At 41.2% G+C, this 11043-nt stretch overlaps 1 pseudogene; it reads left to right on the top strand.

The window, feature by feature from the left end:
- Positions 1 to 1069: 1069 nt before the first annotated feature.
- On the top strand, positions 1070 to 2075 carry LOC132833307 (beta-1,3-galactosyltransferase 6-like; annotated as a pseudogene).
- The last annotated feature ends 8968 nt before the right edge of the window (positions 2076 to 11043 follow it).

The following is an 11043-nucleotide window of genomic DNA, read 5'->3' as shown; positions in this document are numbered from 1 at the left end:
TTTGTCAAAGCTCTGCATAGCTGTCAGCTGCTGTGCTCTTGAGTGAATTGAGGTCACTGACAACTGAATTCTAATTCATATGAACTCTTAACACTCATTTATTTTGACCTTGCTTAACAAAATGTGTCTTATCCTTTATCAGTTACACAGGAACATAGGAACAGAAAGTGGCCATTCAGCCCCTCGAGCCTGTTCCATCATGGCTGCTCTGTGACCTAACTCCATTCATTCACCTTTGGCCAATATCCCTTTTGCTTAATAAAAGCAAAAACTATTCAGATTTAAAATTAACAACTGATCCAGCATCCACTGCCATTTGTGGAAGAAAGTTCCAAATATTTATCACCCTTTGTGTTGTTCCATGTATAAATGAAAGGGCACCAAAAAAACGAAAAAAGGGAAAATAAATGAAATCTGAGAATAAACATTTCAAAAATAGAAAAATGATTTGTATGAATATTTTTAAATATGTAAGGAAGAGTCAGACTAAGGTAAATTTCCCTCAGAAACCGAGACAGGAGAAGTTATCATCAGAAAGGAGTAACAGGCTGAGGCACTGAAGCCAGGCACAGTGCGTTGGTTCAAAGTGAGGTGACATGTGTCGTATAACAGAAATAAAGGGCAACCTTGTGGCTAATAAAAACTGAAGAAAGTAAGAAAATTAATATCGACCGAAAACAAGGACTGGAGAAAGTCAAAGAATCAAAACCTGATGGTCCAACATCCACAGGTTCTAAAAGAAGGAGCTGCCGGGATGGACGATACACTAGCTGTGATTTTTCCATGATTCCCTACCAGGCAGCATCTTCGTAAACCTTCTCTGCACCCTCTCCAAAGCGTCCACATCCTTTTGGTAATGTGGTAACCGGAACTGTACATAGTATTCCAAATGCAGCCGAACCAATGTCTTGTACTATTTTAGCATGACCTGCCAGCTCTTATACTCAATACCCCGTCCGATGAAAGCAAGCATGCTATATTGACTTCCTCTGTCGGGCAAACACTGACCTCATTCCATCACCTATCAATGCTGCACTGGGAACACTCCAGAAACTCAAGTATGTACGCAATGAATCTAGTTCAACTCGTCTGTTGCCACAAAACAGTCCTTGGGGCTGCAACCCTGTCCTCGTTTGCACTGATGTTGTTTTATCTGGCTAAATGCATCTCAGAGAGTTTAAAATCCCCTGGTTTGGCTCATGAGGTTGAGAGACTGAGTGACAGTCTGGGTCATAGCAGAACAAAAGGCCCCTCTGCTTGTTTTACTGATCACTAGTAGTCCAAGGTACACCGAGAGGTAAAGCATTATCAGGAGAACGTGGCTGGATAACCAGCACCCGGAAATCCTTACTTTGCCATTGGCACCAATGGGCTTCCCGCAGAGGAAGATCGAAATTTGGAGCAGGAGAACACTCGGTACCAGGATTTCTGCTACGCCCAGATTTGAAGACTCTTATGAAAACCTTACCAATAAGATCCTTCGTATGTCTGCTTAGATAGACCAAATCACTGTTTATAAATCTGTGCTGAAAGCAGATGTTGACACTTTTGCTAGGTTAGACATCATTCAAGAAGAACTGAAGGCAAAAGAGCTAAAGAAACTCTAATGGAGATTTTTTTTCCTGGCCATGGAAGGGTTAAGTCTGCAGACAAATCAAAGGAGAGCACTTGGGTTCTATGCGACTATTATTTGCCCAATGCCCTGGAGGGTGGAAATGTTCTGTCTTCTGATTTAGTGCACTATATTGGAATTAACATTTGATTATTTAAAAGTATGGCAGAATGAGGATGTCTCTTTGGGAGCTTGGCTGGCACCTGCAGGTGTCGAATGCCTGCATGACCCACAGTTTGATACAGAGTCACAGGGGTGCAATAACAAGTATATTGTGACACACAAACAGACCATTGAGGATATGCTGGAAATGCATCAGACATTCCAAAAAGAAGGGAAACTGTGTAAGGAAGAAATTAAAGTTAAATTGTCTTACATTTATGATTGGTATGTCCCGCCATCCCAGTGCTGCCAGCAAAAAGATTTGTCAGTTATTTTAATCCTCTCCTTCAATGTGATTTGACTGTTAGTTGTTACAAATATTTAAGGCTGGAGCAAATGGCTATCCTTTTTTATCATTTGTTCACAGCAGGAGGATATTGCTGGTCAGACCAGCATTTATTGTCCAGAGGGTCAAGAGTCAACCACATTGGGGTGGGTCTGGAGTTAGTAGGCCGGACCAGGCAAGGATGGCAGTTTCCTTCCCTAAAGGACATTAACGAACCAGATGGATTTCTCCAACAATCGACAGGCAATTCTTAATTTCAGGTTATTTATTTTATCTGCCATGGTGGGATTCAAACCCTAGTTCCTAGAATGTGTCTTAGGCCTCTGCATTAGCAGTCTGGTAACTTTGTGCCATTAGGTCATTGACAACCTGACCCTAGTTTAATTGTCTGTACGTACTGTAGGATAGGAGTGTACAGAATAGGAGCAAAAACAGGCCATTCACTAAAGTCATGTTTCCCACTAACCCCAAAAACCTTGATCCCTCTGTCTAACAGGAATCCATCTACTTCTCCCTTGAAAATATTCAATTGTCCTGACTCCACTGCCGCTGAGGGAGAAGGTTTCAAGGTTGCACAACTGTCTGAGAGAAAAAAAGTCCACCCCTATCCCGAATAGGCACACCGTAATTTTAAATCAGGTCCTGGACTGACCCACAAGAGGAAACCTCCTTTCCATGTCTGCCTTGTCAAGACCATCCAGAATCTTATAGACTTTATTAAAGTCCCCCTCAGTCCTCTAAACTCTGGTGGAAACAAGCTGAGTCTGACCAATCTTTCCTCATGAACTTGTTCCAGGTATTACTCTAATAAATCTTCTCTCTGCCATCTCCAATGCACTTACGTTGTTCCTTAAATAGACAGAACTGCAACAGTATTCAAGATGTGTCTCATTATCCTGTATAACTGAAGCATAATTTGATTAAATGAGGAATTTAACATAGAAGTAACTAGGGGATAGCATCCCATTAATCGTCTTGATTATGTGTTGTTCCTGCACGCTCATTTTTCATGCCTCGTGTACACGAGCACCTAGATCTCTCTACTCCTTCAAATTCCATGGTCATTCTCTGTTTAAATAAATTCTGCTCTTTTCATTCCTCCTGCCCAGTGACAAACTGCATCTGCTAGAGTTTTGCCCATTTGCTCAACGTATTTATATCCAACCGCACCCTCCTTATTTATTCTTCACAACTTTCCAACTTCTCTTTATCATCTATAAATGTAGCAACTGTGTCTTTACTCCTCTTATCGTGCATTGATATAAAACAGCTGCCTTACTGCGTTTAGTTAATTGGAGGATTGTTCAAGTTTGAAAGTGCCAGAAGAAATGGTAAAATTGTTCAAAATTTTTTTTATTTTTAACAAGTCAATCCAATGTTCTTACTCCAGATCGATCCTGTCATTGCCACTATTTGACCAATAATCCCAGAACCTTGCATAGTTCCCAAAATCCATCACTAATGTCCCATCAGTTGTGTTTGTCTCATGGTCCTCTAAATTAAATTCTCTGTAGTGTGGAAACCAACAAGTCCACACCGATCCTCCAAAGAGTAACCCACCCAGACTCATTTCCCTACATTTACCTCTGATTAATGGACCTAACACTATGGGCAATTTAGCATGGCCTATCCACCTGACCTGTACACCTTTTGGATTGTGGGAGGAAACTGGAGCACCCGGAGGAAACTCACACTGACACGGGGAGAATGTGCAAACTCCACATGGTCACCCGAGGTGGGAATTGAACTCTGGTCTCAAATGATGTGAGGCAGCAGTGCTGCCCTAAATTTCTCTAAGTAGAATCCAAGGTAATGGTTCTGGAAATAGTTTTGAAATTTTCATTTGTGTCTTGTTGAGACTCATCTTTGTTGTTTTATTTGTGCCATGAGCATCTACTTGCACCTCACCCCATCATCCCTTTCATTATCAAATCTCTCTCACTCATACAACTTGACCTCTTTCTTTTCCTCTTCAACCCCCAAACTTTCTGTATTCCTTTTCTTAGTTACATTTAACTCTTTCTGTTCTGATGAAAGTCATTGCCCGAAACATTAGCTGTGTTTCTCCCCCTGACCTGAGTGTTTTCTATACTCATTGTGGATTTTTAATCTTTGCTATATTTTGCTTCTGCAGCAAGTAAACAAATGCTGTTCAGTGAAAACAGGATACAATTTTATTAGAATTATGTCAATTTATCTGCAGGTACAGTCCTAGAGAGTTGGAATGGCTGATGCCAACTGCATTCTGGATTTGTATTTATAATTCCTACTATGAACTTTGGGTAGAACTTCAACTTTGTATTATATTTTAAGGAAAATTGTTAGATATCAGACTCCACAGACAGGGGATAGCACATGTCAGCACAGCATACGCTCAAGGATTCTGGTCCTTTGTCTGAGGCAGGGATTGGCTCAGTGCATCTCAACAAAGGGCTTAATGCCTCTTTCAGTACCATCTGTGCTCATTGGTGTCTGATCATTGAAGTGGACTCCAGACTAATCCCTTCAGGATTGTTCATAGCAATGTTTCACCTGAGGACGACTGCTGGGCCTGATTGGTCCCACACTTTCCAACTCTAATCGTAGACAAATTATGGAATTATACAAAATGGAAGAGGTCCTTTCAGCCATGATTCTTCCACAATTCTATGAGAATACATATTATTCCTCAGACATTTCAGTCTTCAATTTCCATCCCTTTATTCAGAGACTGTGCCCTTTAATCCTAGACTATCCCATGAAGGGAAACATCCTCTCAGCATTTACCTTGTCAAACTCCTTAAGAATCTGATATGCCTCAATTAGATCACCTGTACTGTCAAAACTACATTACGAATCACACCAGTCCCACTTTCCCACACTAGGCCCATAGCCTTGAATGTTTTGATACTTCATGTTCTCATTCAAATGCTTTCTAAAGGTTATGAACATTCCTGCCTCACCTCCCGTGTCCATTCCAAACCCTCACTACCCTCTGGATGGAAGGGTTTTCCTTTAAATCCCCTCCAAACCTTGAAATGGTGCCCCTCTGTTATTGACCCTTTGACTAAAGGAACGGCTGCTTTCTATCCAGCCTGTCCATGTCTACTTCTAATCTGTTGTTGGTCAGACCAGTCTTTCATGAGAGACCTGCAGAAGAATACAAACCAATTTCCTCAAGTGTTAACATCTATCTTTCTCTCAGCTGCTTAGCAATGCAAACAATGCCTGTGAATTAACAACAGAATATTTATTTGTGCATCCAATCAGAGATAACAGAGCATTGAGAAAATAGTGGTAACATTTCAGTTTATGTGGAGAAGGATCAATTGCCAACTCTAATTTGAAACAGTTGAATCTGTCAAAACATTGCAGTAATCTGAGACAAGGCTTGTTTCTGAGTTTATTGCTTTGGGAGAGGTGACTGACTGACATTGAACAATTCATTAGCATATTGATCTGCATGAAGTCAGGACTACATTCATCGCTGCCTATTAAAGTTAACTTTGGAAAAAGTGTGGAAGTTAACTTGGAGGGAAATGTTGATTCTGCAATATGGACCTCAGATTTAATCCTTTTAGTTTATTTGAATAAATGCTGTTGAGAAGAATGTTTGTCTCTATCTGTGGTTGTTCTAATTGAACCTCCATCCCTTTGGGATTTTAAGGTCTATCCAAATGTATCAACCTGGTGAAGCTGAAATTGATTGTTTATTCTCTATGAGAGATCAAAAGGGAATGCTGTAGAGGCAAAGCTAACTCATCGCTCTTGAGGAGAATGAAAGGTTGCTATTAAAACTGTCAAGTCCTTGCCTTTCCCATTTGGGAGTAAGTGAAATGAGGATCCTGGTGTCATCAGTAACGGTGCAGAATATTGTAGCTGAGAGTGATTAATTGCTGAGTTACCACATCCGTCTCCTTGTTCCATTTCAATCATAAATATTCCAGCTCCTCTGGCTGGATTCTGTGCCAGCACAGTTCCCCTCCAGGTACTGAAATTGGCCAGGTTCTGTTCAACTTTGATTGTCAGTTAATGTAGTTTCACAAACAATGTATAAATTTAAAATTCTCATCTTTGACTTGGAATCTCTTCAGGCTTCACTCCTCCCTATCTCAACTTCCTCCAGACCTATAATTCTCCAATCTGTCTTTTTCCACTTCTAGTCTTTTTAACATCCCAGATTCCTATCGCTGTACCATTGGTTACCATGCCTTTGGCTACCTAAGCCCATACCTCTTGAAATCCCTTCCTAAGTCTCTGCCTATCTGTCATAGCATCTTGAATAGGAAAGCAACTTCAAGTATTTCACATCAGCATTATCAATCAAGTATTTCACATCAGCTTTATCAATCATGTTGAGCCACAAGGAAACCTTGTGCCAGATGGCCAAAGGTTGATAGGTTTGAGGAATGTGCTTAAAGGAAGAAAGTGACATAGAGATGGAGCCAAGTTCTGCAATGCTAGTTCCACTCCACTTCCTTCAGACCCACCTACAGTTCCGCTGACCCACATACAGTCTGACTTCCTATACTCCTCCCATCATTCCTGCAGCCCCTCCCACTCTATTGAAACCCTTCCCACTTGCCTGAAGTTCCCTCCCATTGCCCATCCTGAGATTGCCCCACATGACCTGCAGTATCCATCAGGCCAGAGAGTTGGACAAACCTCAGTTACCCATTTCAGCTGAAGGACCAACTCCTTCAGCAAATTCACATGCTTATCCCTTTCCTACCCCACTCAAGTCTCCTCTTCACTCATTTTTCCCTTCCTTCTCTCCTTTTCCTCACTCTCATCTCAGGCTGTCACACTCTGTGCCTCACCCTGCTTCCCTCAATGTTGTTAACTCTCCGCCCCTCAGGGTCTTTCCAGAGACCATTGAAACCCTGCCTGGGGTTGTGAGCAGAATTCCTCTGCTCCTCCTCTCAGTCTCTGAGCTCTCATTCTGTTGTTTTACAATGTGGAGCAGCACAAAGCTGGACAAAGGGATGCTGTCCCTCTCAGATTCATGTTTCATTGTTTATTCCAGGAGGAGACTGCATTGTTTTTTATTCCATTGCTTTTTCTTTGTTGAGATTTATATTTTCAATTTAGCTCCTTTGGGTGTTTTTCTTGAATTTTAGTTGCATTTGAGCTACTGTTTTTTTTAATAATATGTTCCACATTCTTCATCCTCCCTTATCTCCAAGCCAGACTTTAGTTTCAATCTGAAACTGATATTTCCTCTGTAGGCTTGTGACATAAGGTCATATTTAATAGAGATTTTAGAAAAACCAACAGTCAGGCAAGTTAAAAGTTGCAATTACTGTTTTTAGATAGAAACCCCTAACATGTGGAGCTTGTGACAGACAAACATCTCCACTACCTGGGGTATGAGGGGTTTCTCTGGAAGGTTGTGATTCCTGCTCTGCACCAAGCCCAGTCCCAAAGCTGCTGTTTTTTGGTGTGAGGTCAGGGCACTGCCAGCTGTTCCTTGTCTGTCACTCATATTATGGGGCATCACAACAGGAACAGAATCAAGAATCGCTCTGAGATTTACCAAGAAGCTATGTACTTGCAAACTTCCAAGCTGCTGCTTACAGACATCCATTTTAAATTTCTATGCACAGATAAAAAAACTTCCTTTTAAAGGCACCATGCAATGCTTCCCCTCCTTCCCTGCCCCACCCTGATTTTACAATTTTACAAACATCAATTTCTAGCTTCCTGCCTCCCAGTCTACAATTACTCTTCCCAACTCGGCAACACACCCCCCTTTAACAAAAAATTAACCATCATTATACAAAAATGGCTTCATTTTTTCTTAACTCCATTATATTACTAGATCCATTCCTCATTAATCTAGAATCACACATCTTATACTAATTTTATTTATATATGTCATTGAACACTACAGTTTCTGTCTTACATAAGCATTTTTCTTTTAAACCCGCAATAAAGTGTCCGTGGTAATATTTTCATGACCTGCAACATGTACAATCTGTACATGTACAATTAAGTGTTAGTAACATGAAACTCCAATAAATAATCTGGTGACCTTGTCCTTAAACCGTTCCACAAATGTCAAAGGATTGTGGTTGGTATATACAATCATCTCTGATGCATTGTTTGCAACATAAACATTAAAATGTTGTAAGGCCATTAGCCAACTCAATAACTTTTTTTCAGTGGTTGAATATTTTTTCTGGTGGATATTGAGTTTTTTAAATAACCAATTGGCCTTTCTATTCCACAATCATCCTCTTGTAACAACACAGCTCCAATGACATCTCTGAAAGGTTTCAAAAAATGTGGTATGGCTAAAACTGGTGGAGTGGTTAACACTGCCTTTAAATTCTCAAATACCTGCTGGCATTGTTCTGTCCACTGAAATTTCATTTTTTTTTAAACAAATCCATAGATGGTGCAATTATGCAACAAAGGTTTGGTACAAATTTCCTGTGTAATCCACACAATCCTAAAGATTATAGCATATCCTCCTTCAAGGATGGTCTTGGAAATTCCTTGATGACCTTTGCCTTCACGTTCCTCGGTGTCGTCCATCCATATCCAATGTTGTGCCCTAAGGTCACTTCTACCTTTGCAAATTCTGCTTTTGCCAAGTTTATGGTCAACTTGGCCTTTTGATTAGATTAAATTACTTACAGTGTGGAAACAGGCCCTTTGGCCCAACAAGTCCACACCGACCCTCTGAAGAGCAACCCACCCAGATCCATTCCCCTACATTTACTCATTCACCTAACACTACAGGCATCGCCAATTCAACTAGCCTGCGCAATATTTGGACTGTGGGAGGAAACCAGAGCACCCAGAGTAAACCCACACAGACACGGGGAGAATGTGCAAACTCCACACAGACAATCGCCGGAGGTGGGAATTGAACCTGGATTTCTGGCGCTGTGAGGCAGCAGTGCTAACCACTGGGCCACCATGCCACCTAGTCTCTGAAAGAGCTCTGCCAAATGCTCTGTGATCTTTCCACAAATGGCTAAAGATCACTAAGACGCCTATATAGATGCACAATTAGTCAATCCTGCAACAATTCTGTTCATAAGCCTTAGAAAAGTGGCTGGTGCATTTTCATTCCAAAGGGCATTATTTTAAATTGATATAATCCATTTAGGGTTACAAACGTAGGTATACTTGCCAGTTTCTATGAAGTAGGTCCAACTTTGTGATGGAAGTGGCTTGTCCCACGTTTTCCACACAATCCTCCAACTTTGGAATTGGGTGTGGATCAGATTTGGTCACAGTGCTGATTTTCCAACAATCTAAGCAGAATCGTTGATTACCAATAAGTTTGGGAACTGACACAATCGGCAAACTCTACATGCTCTGACTCATCTCTGTGATGTTTTCTTGAAGGATTGCTTCCATCTCCTTGTGAACCTGCCCTGCTATGAAAGAATTAAGCCTGCAGGGAGTGTTGTTTTAACAGAACAGCATTCCCTATGTCATCTCATGTACTATGGCATTAGTCATCCTTATTCTATTTCTACACAGGCCCTCATAGCCCTGTAACAGGCCTTTCATCTCTGTTCTGTTCCTGGGACAGATATGCTCACCACCATACCCCATTCCTTAAGGACTTCCTCATTATTCAATTTATTCTGAGGCATATCAAAATCCAAGTCTTCTGGATTTGATTCCTCACTGAGTGGCAGTAACTAATACTTGTTTCCCTGTCATAATATTGTTTTTAGCATATTCACATGACACACCTGTCATCTTTACCAGATAATTCACCTGACTTAACTTCTCAATCTGTTAGGGACTGCTAAACATTGCTTTGAAGGGATCTACTACCACTGGTAATAGCACCAATACTATATCCCCACGGGCAAATGTATGAATTTTAGATTTCTTATCTGCTTCTTACTTCATTAGGTACTGTGCCACCTTGAAATGTGGATAATTCACCAACTCTGTTTGATCTTTCTCTCACCTCGGATACATAATCTGTGAGATCTCTAACTTCGGACCTATCAACTTTTCCTTAACTAATTTTAAAGGCCCTCTTACTTCATGTATGCATACAATTCAAATGGAGTAAACAGAGTTAATTCATTTGGAGCATTTCCAATAGCAAATAATATATATGGGATACTTTCATCCCAATCATTTGGCAATAAGCCATCCACATGGTCTTGAGGATCTGATGCCACCTTCCCAATGCTCCCTGGATTCAGGATGAGACACATTTAAACATATATTAATATAAATATATGTATACACACAAACCAACTGCTCAGTGCTGATGTTTTTGGTCCATTTGAATCTCCTTGAAGCTAACTTCGCCTTCCCCTTATTGTAATGGGGGCATTTCACACCATAGCGAGACAAGGAATAGGGAGAGATATCAGCTGAACATGTGGCTGCAAGGATGGTGCAGGAGGGAGGGTTTCAGGTACTTGGATAATTGGGGCTCATTCTGGAGAAGGTGGGACTTGTACAAACAGGACGGTCTTCACTTGAACCAGAGGGGTACTAATATCCTGATGGGAAATTTGGTGCTATTCAGGTGGGTTTAAACTAGCTCAGCAGGGGGATGGGAACCAGAGGTGTAGTTGCAGTGCACAGGAGGATGAGAGTAGGAAGGACAGGGACAGGATTTCAGGGTCACAGGAATGTACTGGCAGACAGCAAAATGGTTTGAAATGTGTCTACTTCAACGCCAGAAGTATCCAAAATAAGGTAGGTGAGCTTGCAGCCTGGATAGGTACCTGGGACTTCGATGTTGTGGCCATTTCGGAGACATGGATAGAGCAGGGTGAGGAATGGATATTGCAGATAAGAGGTTTTAGATCTTTCATTAAGAACAGATGAGGTGATAAAAGAGGGGAGGTGTGGCCTTGTTAATCAAGGATAGTATAACATTGACTGAAAGAACATTTGAGGACTCTTCTACTGAGGTAGTATGGGCTGAGGTTAGAAACAGGAGAGGAGAGGTCACACTGCTGGGAGTTTTTTTAATAGGCCTCCACGGAGTTCCAGGGATGTGTAGGAG

This window comes from Hemiscyllium ocellatum, chromosome 36 (assembly GCF_020745735.1).
Source record: "Hemiscyllium ocellatum isolate sHemOce1 chromosome 36, sHemOce1.pat.X.cur, whole genome shotgun sequence".
NCBI classification, from domain to species: domain Eukaryota; kingdom Metazoa; phylum Chordata; class Chondrichthyes; order Orectolobiformes; family Hemiscylliidae; genus Hemiscyllium; species Hemiscyllium ocellatum.
The sequence above is the reverse complement of the archived record's forward strand: the minus strand, read 5'-3'. Positions and strand labels throughout refer to the sequence as shown.